The sequence below is a fragment of the Narcine bancroftii genome, chromosome 1, assembly GCF_036971445.1.
Source record: "Narcine bancroftii isolate sNarBan1 chromosome 1, sNarBan1.hap1, whole genome shotgun sequence".
In the NCBI taxonomy this organism is placed as follows: domain Eukaryota; kingdom Metazoa; phylum Chordata; class Chondrichthyes; order Torpediniformes; family Narcinidae; genus Narcine; species Narcine bancroftii.
Window position 1 is genome coordinate 489,432,828 of NC_091469.1, and position 13,294 is coordinate 489,446,121.

The following is a 13,294-nucleotide window of genomic DNA, read 5'->3' on the forward strand; positions in this document are numbered from 1 at the left end:
TAAATTCTTCGCCAGGCAGCGTTTCCTCTGATGCTTGCCCAGGCCACAGAAATAGCACTTTGGAGGTTCCTGAAACACAGCAGCTGTGATTGGGTCATTACCAGAACCAGTCGAGAGCATCAGGAGGCTTTTGCGGAGCACTGCTGCTGTAGTCTGGTCGTTAGTGGAGCGGGGGTGGGGTTTACGCAACCCAGGACGGCTGTGACTAGGGTGATCATGAGGTGGCTGCGTTGTTGGTCAAGTAGGCCTCCATGTTCTGGAGAGACACCTCCAGCGTATCTGCCAGCTCGACTGGTCTCCACAGACTGAGTTTCCCTTGCTCCAAAAGTCTCTGCCAAATATAATTTGACCTGATCCCTGCGACGTAGGTGCCCCAGATCAGGTCTTCTGTATACTCTACAGTGGACATGGTTTTGCATTCGCAAGCCCTACCGAGGGCTCGCAGGGCCCGGAGATATTCGGTGTTTGACTCAGCTGGTTGTTGTTTTCGAGTCACTAAAAGGTGTCTAGCATAGACAACGTTGACTTTACGCAGGTATTGCCCTTTGAGGATCTCCATGGCCTCCTGGTACATTGTGGAGTCCCTGATCATGGAGTACATCATGGTGCTCACCCGGGAGCACAGTACTTGCAGTTTGTCAGTCTCTGATTGCACAATGGTAGGGGAGGCCTGCCTCAAAACAGTGCAGCTAGAGTATGAAGCTGGTGGATGCCCCAGGCGATTGAGGGTCGATTTCCATTTTTGCTGGTTTGAGGATCTGCTCCATTGTAGAAACTTCAAGTGAATTAAATTGATGCACCATCAATCACTCAGGAGACTATTGTGGAGAAATCAATAGGCTGTAATTCACTTGAGAGCATAGCATATCCCTACTGTTTGGTTGTCCTGCACTGAGTTGTAGGGGGCTCTGGAACAGTCACCTTTATACAGGAGCCTGTGGAAAGGGGGCCACAGTTACAACCGGCCAATAGATATGCTTGATCAGATAATTATACATGACAATGGTTTTGCACAATGCCGTCCGGTTGGAGGGTCCCCAGAGGGAAGATGAGGTGGTGTTCCTCTGATTTATGGGTGGTCTCAGTCTGGCCGTGCAGACAGGTCAACAAGGGAATGGGGCGGGGAAATGAAATGGGTGGCCACTGTGAGATCCCTGCTATTGCGTAACCCCTAACCCTTCTTCCCTCCTTCCTCGGCCTTTTAATACAGGTGCCTGCCTGTTTTTTTCTCACACCTGGAAAAAGGGCTCAGGCCTGAAACGTCAGTAATATATCTTTATCTCCGATGGACATTGCAGATCCAGCAGAGTTCCTCCAACATTTCTCAGTTTTGACTACAATCCCACAGGAGAAAGAATCTCAGGGTTGTATGTGATGTCATGTATGTACTCTGACAATTAATCACAGCATCTGCATGTTTCACTCCATCGCATTGTAAAATAGCCCAAGGTGTTCACTTGAGTGGAATGTCAGTGGACATGATGCAGAGCAGGCAGAGGAGATATTGGAGCAGCTGGTTAACATTTATCAGCCCCAGCTGAGTTGACAAAGTGATGATGTCTCCCTCATAAGGCTGGTGGAGCAACTATTATTCCAGGGCAACATAATCTGGACTGCAGCCATCAAGGCAATATTGTCAGAGGTGCTGCCTTCATCTGCTCTTCCAGGTGACAACCAATGGGAACAATGCACAAAGGTACTGGAGGAACTCAGCAGATCACAGAGCATCCACGAACGGCAATAAGCAGCCAACATTTTAGGCCTGAGCCCTTCATCAGGGATCCCGCAAATCAGGCAGAGGCCAGAATAAAAAGGTTGGAAGGACAAACCTAGAAAGGACGTACACAGTAATTGCTAGGCCACTGAGGAGTGGGGTAGAACAGAGGGACCTGGGAATACAGATACATAATTCCCTGAAAGTGGGCTCACAGGTAGACAGGGTTGTAAAGGGAGCTTTTGGCATCTTGGCCTTCATAAATCAAAGTATTGAGTCCAGGAGTTGGGATGTTATGGTAAAGTTGCATAAGACATTGGTGAGGCCAAATTTGGAGAATTGTGTGCAGTTTTGGTCACTGAACTACAGGAAAGATATCAATAAGATTGAAAGAGGGCAGAGAAGATTTACTAGGATGTTGCCCGGACGTCAGGAAGTGAGTTACAGGGAAAAGTTAAACAGGTTAGGACTTTATTCCCTGGAGCGTAGAAGAATGAGGGGAGATTTGATAGAGGTGTTTAAAATTAGGAGGGGGACAGACAGAGTAAATGTAGGTCGGCTTTTTCCACTGAGGGTGGGTGAGATACAAACCAGAGGACATGGGTTAAGGGTGAAAGGGGGAAAGTTTAAGGGGAAATTCTTCACACAGAGAATGGTGGGGGTATGGAACAAGCTGCCAGCTAAAGTGGTGAATGTGGGCTCAATTTTAACATTCAAGAAGAATTTGGACAGGTACGTGGATGGGAGGGGTATGGAGGGATATGGACTGGGTACAGGTCAGTGGGACTAGATAGGAAAATGGTTTAGCACAGAAGGGGCCTATTTTTGTGCTGTAATGACCTGTTTCATGAAGTCTCTCAGTTCTACATTACTCCCTAAGTCTCTGCCATTTACTGTGCAGGCCCTGCATTGGTTTTGACTTAGCGAAATTCAACTCCTGATTTATCTGCCATTCCTTGGTCCACTTTCCCAGTTCATTTTGATCCTGCGGCAATCTTTGGTAAATTTCTTCACTGTCCACAACACCAGCCATTCTCAACCTTTTTATTTCGTTTGTGACCCTCTTAGGGCTCTGTTCAAAGGTCATGGGCCCCGTTCCCTGTGAAGCAGTCAATTTACGTTGGTTTCTTCTGTACTTCTCTCCCACCGACTTTATAAAAAGCCTTACAAATATTTAAAGTAATACACGAAAGTCTGCAGATGCCGTGATTGAAGTCAAAACTCAAGTGCTATGACTCTGGGGGTGGGGTGGTGTGGTGCATATGCCCCTGTTGAGAATGGCTGCACTGCACCACCAATTTTGGTGTCATCTGCAGACTTACTAACCATGTAGACCACATGGTAATCCGAGTGGTTAATATAGATGTCAAACAACAGAGGATCCAGCACCAATCCCCTGCAGCACACCTGTGGTCTGAGTAGTAATCCTCCACTCCCGCTCACCGAGTCCTGCCATCAATTCAATTCTGTCTTCACAAGCCAGTTCAACCTAAATCCAATATGATCTGATCTTCTGGACGAGGCTAGCAAACGCTTTGTGAAAGTCCACATAGACAACGTCCACCGCGGTGTCCTCATCGATCTTCTCAAAAACACTCAATCGAGTGTTGGGACACCATTTCTCAATCAAGCCTTTCCAAACTCTCCTTGTAAGGACATCCCTCCATTCCAGGCAACATCATGGTGAATCACTTCCACATTCTTTCTAATGCTACATCATCCTTCCAGTAGAACTGTGCACAAGTGCAGCCTGACGAATGTTTTGTGCAGATACAACGTGTCATCCGAATCCTTATGCTCAATGCTTCAGCCTATGAAGCCAAGCACTCTGTACAATGGAGAGCATTCGGACTGGTTGCATGCCATTGACAGGACAGCAACAGGCTACAGAGGGTTGTAAACTCGGCCAGCACCATCATGGGCATTAGTCTTCATTTTTTTTTAAACTTTATTTAAAGATTTTATCACAGGAATAAAAAGAAAAATTACATTTAAAGAAAAGATATAAAATAAAATAATATAATTACAATACAACATTAATAACCTAACTTAATTCAACCTAACCCCCCCTACATATACAAGAACTAAAAAATCTATATATAAAAAAAAACCACCCTTCCCCTCCCCCAAAATAAAGAGTGAAGAATTAGTAAAATTAATAATATTATGTATTTAAAAAACACACACAAAGAAAAAGAAAAATATGACAAATAAAAATAATTTTTAAAAAAATTTATCAGATCTAAAATATCACTAGGAATATACTTAAATCAAACTTAATTGCATATACTTAACAAATGAAGTCCACTTCAACTTATAAAAAGACATCTTATCTTGAATTGAAAAAGATATCCTTTCCATAATTAAACAAGACTTCATCTCTAAATACCACCTATCCAAAGTTAGTATATTTCTATCTTTCCAAGTAGACACTATACATTTCTTGGCCACTGCTAAAGCTAAATAGATAAAAGAAATCTGATAATCATTTAATCCTAAATCAATTAATGATTGCATATTCCCTAATTAAAAATATATCAAGATCTAATACAACACAAATGTTATATAATCTATTAAATATAGATTGAATACCTTTCCAAAACTGTTGCAATCGGTCACAGGACCAGACAGTTTGTAAAAAAGTACTAGCTGTCTGGTCACAATGAAAACAACAATCTGACTTACTAAGACCAAATTTTTTTAATTTTTCTGGTGTTAAATATAATTGATGTATAAAATTATAATTAATCATCGCTAATCTAGCATTAATCAATTTCCGAATACTGTTTTGACAAATTTCCATCCAAGCTTCTTCAGCTATTGTAGAACCTAAATCTTTTTTCCCATTTCAACTTATCTTTATCCCAATCTTTCTTACTTTCATTTTCTTGTAAAATACAATACAAATCAGATATATACCCCTTTTCTGGTATTGAAAGTACATATTTCTCAAAACTAGTTTCGGGCAATAAAGTCATTTGCCGACTACATATCTGTTTTACAAATGATCTTAACTGATAGTACACAAATACAGAATTTCCACTAATACCAAATTTCTTTTGTAATTCCTCAAAAGAACAAAAATGTCCTTCAAAAAAACAATCAGGTAAGTTTTTTATTCCTTTCCTTTCCCATTGTTTCAAAGTGATATTGGAGACCATAAAAGGAACAAGTTGATTATTATACAATGGCAATCGCCCAGACCATTTATTTTTAAGCCCCATTTTATCAAGTTTACTCGTCCGTAGATTCAATAAATGTTTCAATATTGGTACATCATAAATTCGTAACAAATTTTTATTCCATCGAAACAAAAATTCATGTGGAGATTTTTCTAAAATAACTCCCAGTTCTATCTTTGCCCAACTGGGCGGATCCTCCATATTCATTAATGCACTAAGAAATTTAAATTGAGCTGCCTCATAATAATATTGAAAATTAGGTCATCTCAAACCTCCAAATTGAAAGTCCCACATCAATTTTTTCATTGCTACCCTCGGAAATTTTCCCTTCCATAAAAATTCTCTAACTGCTTTATATAAATCCTTAAAAAAACTTTAAAAAAAAAAATAAGGAATTGATTGAAATAAATATTGCATCCGAGGAAAAATATTCATTTTTATAGTATTAATCTTCCCCAATAAACCTAAAAGTAAGTCCTTCCACCTAATCAAATCTAGTTTAATCTTTTTTATTAAAGGAAGGTAATTAATTGAATATAGATCTTGATATTCTGTTTTGACATTAAATCCCAAATATTTAATTTGTTTTGTCCACTTCAATTTCGTAATATTTTTATAAATCGAATAATCATCTTTACAAATTGACAAAATTTCACTTTTAGCCGAATTTACCTTATAGCCAGATAATTGACCATAATTTTCTAAAGATTCTTGAATTGCTGGTAAAGAAATATCAGGGTCTACCAGGTATAATAAAACATCATCTGCAAATAAATTAATCTTATATTCCTCATTCAAAACTCTCATACCCTTAACATTTTCATTTTGACGTATTAACTGTGCCAAAGGTTCAATAACTATAGCAAATAAAGCAGGTGACAATGGACATCCTTGTCTAGTAGACCTTGTTAAATCAAAAGATTCTGAAATCTGTCCATTAGTAGCAACTCTAACCTTCGGACTATTATATAAAGCCTTTATCAATCCAATAAACGAAGAACCAAAACAAAATTTCTCAAGTACTTTTAATAAAAACTTCCATTCCACTCCATCAAAAGCCTTTTCTGCATTTAATGAGACTACTATTGGATAATTCATTTGAGATTTAAATTTATTTATCAAAGTAATTAGTCGCAAAATATTATCAGACGCAAATCTGTTTTTTATAAATCCTGTTTGATCTTTATGTATTATTTTAGGTAAATATTGAGCCAATCTATTAGCCATAACTTTAGCTACAATTTTATAATCTACATTTAACAACGATATTGGTCGATAAGAAGAAACCTGTAAAGGATCTTTATCTTTTTTTTGGTATAACCATAATTATTGCATTAGAACAAGATTCAGGTAATTGAAAAGTTTTATAAATTTGCTGTATTACATTCTTATAAATAGAAGATATATCAAAATAAAAAGTTTTATAAAATTCTATAGAGAACCCGTCTTCACCAGGTGCCTTTCCATTTGGCATATCTCTTATAGCCATTTCAATTTCATTCTCTGTAAAAGATTTATCCAACTCTTGTCTATCTTCTTGATTCAACTGTGGCAAATTAATATTTTTCAAAAAAGGATCTATTGCATCTTCACTTACATCTTTACACTCAGATGTATATAATTTTTTTATAAAAATTACAAAATTCCTCATTAATTTCTTTTTGTCTAAAAGTAATACTCGATTTTTTTCTAATTGCTGGTATAATCCTAGATAATTGTTCTTTTTTTAACTGCCATGATAAAACTTTATGAGCTTTCTCACCCCATTCATAAAACTTATGTTTAGTTCGATTCATTAAACATTCAAATCGATATGTTTGTAATTCATTATACTTTAATTTTAAATTAGTTAACTGGTTCTTTTGCATTTCAGTAGCATTTTTTTTAAATTCTTTTTCACTAACAGTTATCTTTTTCTCTAAATCTTCAATCTCTCTAATTCTCTCTTTCTTTACTTTAGATGCATAGCTAATAATTTGACCTCATAAAAAAGCTTTCATTGCGTCCCATAAAACAAAATGACTAGAAACAGAGTTAACATTATTACTAATAAAGTCCTCAATTTGTTTTTTTAAATAACTAATAAATTCTGGTTTTTGTAATAACATAATGTTAAATCTCCATCTTGGGGTTCTCTGAACATCTTGTGAACTCTGATATTCTAATAATAAAATTGAATGATCTGAGACCAACCTTGCCTTATAATCCACAGATATAACCTTATCCTGCAAATGTGTTGAAATTAAGAAATAATCAATTCTTGAAAAGGAATTATGACGTGAAGAATAAAAAGAAACATCTTTCTCTGTAGGATTAAATCTTCGCCAAATATCAACTAAATTCAAATCTTTCATCATATTAGTCACTTGTACTGCCATCTTAGATTTCTTAATTACTCTTGGATACTTGTCCAATAAAGGCTCCAATACCACATTTAAATCTCCCCCAATCATCACATTGGAATTTGTTTGTCCAAGTAATAAAGACACATCTACAATAAAAGTTGTATCTTCAACATTTGGAGCATAAACATCAAGCAAAGTCCAAGCCTCATTAAGAATTGTACAATTCGAAGGAGTCACGTGATGGAGTAGTGGCCGGACGGTGAACTCCAGCCCTCTCCAGAAAAGTCGGGAAAAACAAGAGAAAACACAAAGGCACAGAAATAAAAGTTACAGAAAAGTGAGTATAAAGGTGGAAAGAAGATGGCGACAAAAAAAGAAAAGTCGAAAGCAACGGTAAGAAGAGAGGAAGAGAAGACAAAGGAGGAAAAAGGTGAAGGCCTTACCTGTCCGAAGAGGCCCGCTGCGGAGAGAGAAACCCGCTCCCTCAGGTCGGTAAATAATGGACTACAAAAATGGCTCGCAGAGCCGAACAAAAGTGCGCAACCGCGCATGCGCGAAGTTTCGCGCATGCGCGATGCGAATGAAAAAAAACACACCGACGGGAGGGGGGACCAGCTGGGGAGTCGATCTCCACAGCCGGCAACGACAGCTGCAGAACACCTGCAGCAAGAAGAGACCACAGAAGACAATAGAAACAAGATAGAAGAGGAGGAAAGGGCAACAAAGAAACAACAGATGGTCAACCCAGAGGAAGAAGAAGAGGAAGAGTATGGTGAAATAGAAGAAGAAAAGATAGGCAAGGTAAAGGATATACTTGCTCTTATTAAAGGATACATGGAGTCATTTAAAGAATGGCAAACACAGGAATTTAAGGATTTAAGAAAAAGAATAAACAACACAGAGGAGAAAATAATTAAAATGGAGATGACCTTAACAGAAATGGGAAAAAAAATGGACAAGATGGAAGAGCGGGCAGTAGCAGCAGAAATGGAGGTAGAAGACTTAAAAAAGAAATTGGAGAAATCTAATAAAAAAACTAAAGAGACACAAGAACTACTAGCTCAAAAAATAGATACAATGGAAAACCATAACAGAAGAAATAACATAAAGATAGTGGGCCTTAAGGAAGATGAAGAAGGCAAGAATATGAGGGAGTTTATAAAAGAGTGGATCCCTAAGACCCTAGGATGTCCAGAACTACAGCATGAAATGGAAATAGAAAGGGCACATAGAGTATTGGCCTCTAAACCACAACCACAACAAAAACCAAGATCTATTGTAGTAAAATTCCTAAGATATACTACAAGAGAAAAGGTACTGGAGAAGACAATGGAAAAAGTAAGAGAGGGCAACAAACCACTGGAGTATAAAGGACAAAAAATCTTCATTTATCCAGATATAAGTTTTGAACTCCTAAAGAAGAGAAAAGAGTTCAATACAGCAAAGGCGATTTTATGGAAGAAAGGGTATAAATTTATACTAAAGCATCCAGCGGTATTGAAAATATTTATTCCAGGACAACAAAACAGACTATTCGCGGATCCAGAAGAAGCACGAAAATTTGCAGAACAATTACAAAAATAGACTGAGGGAGGAAGACGGGTAATGAGAGTTAAAATGATCACGACTGATATGTATGTGGGTAAAGACAAAAATAGACTGAGGGATGAAGACGGGTAATGAGAGTAAAAATGATCACGATTGATATGTATGCAGGTAAAGAGGTATAAGAGTGAATAGAGACAATGAGCATACATGAATGTATCTGTACTTAGAGGAAAATATGGATAGTATAGACAAGAATTAATAAGGGAAGGTAATGGAATAGAGAGAATAAGGAGGGAATTAAAAGAGGGACCTTTGTGACATATGAAAAGTGAAATCTTTTCTGGGGGAGGCGGGGTGGGGGGAAATAGCGGTCACTGCAAAATCAGTTGACGCTTGCGAGTGGATTCGCAAATCCAAATGGAGAGGGGAGATGTGGTTGTCCGACAAGGGATAAAGGACAACTCAGGAGGTGAAGGGGAGATTGGGGATAAATAAGATAGAAATAGGAGAATAAGGAAAATGTTAGATGTTGAAGGAATGTTGTCTTATAAAGAGTTGAAAATAAGAAAACAGAAATGGAAAAGGAGGAAAGGTAATGATGGAAAAACGGAAAGAGAAGATAAACAAAATATAAAAGGGCTACGCTGAACTATATGTCTTTAAATATTAATGGAATACATAACCAAATTAAAAGGAAGAAACTACCAAATTTAAATGAATAAATGTATTCCATTAGAAAAAATAACATATTGGTTAAGAAATAACATTGAAATATTCGAACAAGTATAGGAGCCTTACATTAAATACAATAGCGAAAACCTACCGGGGACAAACATTACCTAAGTTGATGGAAGGAGAAGGAAAGAAAAGAATGGACTCAGTAGAATTTCTGGTGTAATTTGGTTGAATGACAACATTGTCTGACTGGCTTAATGCAACCTAGATTGTATACCTAAAATGGATGAGAGGGGGGGGTGGGGGGGTGGTTTGGGAGGAAAGGGGGGGGGGGGAGAAAAAGTCACTGTATATGTGTGAAAAGAAATAGTGTATATCATGGCTAATGTGATTTATGGTGTGAAAAATAAAAAAAATTTAAAAAAAAAAAAAAAAAAAAAAAAAAAAAAAAAAAAAGAATTGTACAATTCAGTTTTAATAATCTTCCTCCATTTTTCTCTTCATTCTGTAACTGAAATGGTAAATTCTTATGCACCAGAATTGCCACTCCTTTCCCCTTTGAATTAAATGAAGAATAGAAAACTTGTCCAACCCATTCACGTTTAAGTTTCAAATGTTCCTTGTCTGTTAAATGAGTTTCCTGCAAAAAAGCCACATCAACTTTTAATTTTTTTAAGTAAGCAAATACTTTCTTATGCTTAATAGGATTATTTAAACCCTGAACATTAAGAGAGGCAAACTTAAGTTAAGACATTACTTACAATAACACAAAGAAAAAGAGAAGGAGAAAAAAAAGAAAAGAAAAAAAAGAAAAACACCCCCTTCCCTTATCCCCTCCTAAAACTACAAAAAAAAAAGAAAAAAATTTTTAAAGATAATAATTAAAAAAAACTTCACTCCTTAATCCAAAAATTGATTTAAAAAAAAAGAACAGGTAGGAGGTGGCAACCTCCTCCTCCTGTCTCAACCGCTCAATGCGGTAACTCCCACAAAATATTGGGTATGAGATAACTCACACGTAGCTGATGACTTCTGGAAAATGATGCCCGCCCAGCTCCCTCTCCCAACTCCCGTTTCACATTAAACTATCATCATTATCTGAAATCTTCTCAGAAAAAAAATGTTTTGTTAATCAACTTTGTCACTCCGACCACCATTGTTTCCATTTCTTCTTGAAATTCGGTTCCCATCTTGCGTCTCCATTCTCTTTGGAGACCGTGGTGGACTACGTCTTTCCTGAAATTGTGTAATTGGCAATAATTGAGCAAAGTCCATAGCTTCCTTAGGATTATCAAAAAATTTTGGTTGATAGCCATCTTGAAAAATCTTCAATACTGCAAGGTATCTAAATGTTGCTTTATATCCTTTTTTCCACAACACTTCTTTCACAGGATTAAATTCACGTCGTTGAGACATAACTTCTTGACTCAAATCCGGATTAAAAAAAACACGATTGTTCTAAACCATCAAGGGAGATCTTCTTTGTTGTGCATTTCTTATAGCCACACGCAAAATTGTCTCTCTATCATAATAATTTAAACAACAAACCAAAACAGGTCTTGGATTTTGTCCTGGAAAAGGCTTTCTGCTCAAAGCTCTATGGGCACATTCCAATATTAAGCCTTCCGGAAACTTATCTTGTCCTAACACTTGTGGAATCCATTCAGTGAAGAATTTTCTTGGATCTGATCCTTCCATATCTTCTGGCAAACCAACAATTTTTATATTATTCCGTCTAGATTGATTCTCCAAATAATCAACCTTTGTCGCCAAATTTTTATTCTGAATTTGTAAAATTTCAATTGTTTTATTTACATCTTGTATTTGGTCTCGTACCTCGACTATACCTTGGTCACAACCATCAAGTCTTTCACTCGTTTCAAGCTTAAAAGCTCCATAATCAACCATCTGTTGAGTATTAATGTCCACCAAAGTATTAAGCTTTGTATTAACCTGAACTAAAGCCTTACCTATTTCTTTTATTGTAGAGGATAACTTAGATTCAAGATTCTTAATAAGTATATCTACTGGAATAGATTCGGGCACAGTAGGATCTTGTTGTTTCTGTATAGCCAAAGGGTCTTCCATTTCCTTTGTTTTAACTGCTTTTCTTATAGTATGACTGCATGTGGAATCCCCTGCCACAACCTTATCCTTAACCCATATTGGGTTATCCTTAACCCATATTATATCAAATGCCTTCATTACATCGATGTCTGTTGAAGTCTTCATTACTGGAAGTGCATTTCGCAGCGCCACCGCTACATCAATCGGTAAGCGTCTTTTCAGAGTCGGGTCTTCAGCTGGCAGCGTCCCAGCTGTTCTAGCTGTCAAAGATTCACTGACAGCGCTCACAGCGGGCGTTGATTCACGCGCACGCGCCTGGCCAGCCCTTTGTTCCAAGGGCTGCCGGGCGCCATCTTTAAAGAGCCCTGCCGACAAAGAGCGCAGCTCCGTTGCCGAATCTTGTACCTCTCTTCCTGGATCCATTCCACGCTGAGTCCTGGCTTCTTGTAAACAGGTAGGCTCAGATAACCTCGGGAAATGCAGTTTCTTAACGATCTGTTGCCGTTTTTTTTTTACTTCTTTTCAGCAGTTGTACCATTAGAAACTAATTCAACACCTCTAACTATTTCTAAACTTTTAAAAAGTTTTAACGGACACTTATAGACAAAACAATAACAAAGAGTCAGGAGAAGACCTTGAAGGCACGTCTGTTCCTTACGCCATCTTGCCACGCCCCCCAGCATTAGTCTTCATGAAATTATTTCTTCAAGAGACGGTGTCTCAAGAAAGCAGCTTCTATCAACAAGGACCCTCATCACCCAGACCATGCCCTCTCCTCACTACCATCAGGACAGAGGTACAGGAGCCTGAAGACATTGTCATGCAACCACTGTATGTATTGTATGAGCTGGCCCGTCCCCTGAACCTGTGACTTCTTCTTCCCAGAAATCCCTATAAAGGCTGTTACACCCAAACTCCTTCCCTCAGTACCTGCCTTGGAACCGGGCCAGCAACATGTGAACAGATTGTTGAAACTTTCCCTGTAACTCAGTTCCTCAAGTCCGGGCAACATCCTAGTAAATCTCTGCACTCTTTCTATCTTATTGATACCTTTCCTGTAGTTTGGTGACCAAAATTACACACAATTCTCCAAATTTGGCCTCAACATGTTGATGACTTAAGGTGATTAAAGCCTATTAATCACAACTCTCTGTCTTATATGGTTGATCGATAGCATTACAATGTTATGTAGTTTATTCTCTTGACATTCTCCAGTTTTCCACTTAGAAAGGAAAAAACGAATGATCAAATACCAGAATTACTATTGACACAAAACCCACTAATCCCTTTTACTATAGATAACCTTTCCTTTAGAGAATGGGAGAGAAAAGGAATCAAAAGAATAGAAAACTGTTTTTTGGGAAATAATTTATTAACATTTGAACAGTTGAAGTACAAATATGGAATAACTCATGGTACAATGTTTGCATACCATCAACTGAAAGCTTATTTAAAGGATAAATTGGGAAACAGACTGAGGTTAACAGAAGGAAGCAGCTTTGAATATGTGATTACAAACACAAGGATAATTAAAAGATTTATAACCAACATGTAGCTGGAAGATACGGAAAATGAAATAAACTATAAACCTAAGCAGAAGTGGGAAAAGGATCTAAACATAAAGATAAAAAATGAAATATGGGAAAAGTTATGTTCTGGAACTATGAAAAATATAATAAACACAAGTTACGCGTGATACAGTATAATTGGTTACACGGGGTATATATCACTCCCCAAAAATTTAAAAAATGGGATTCAACATT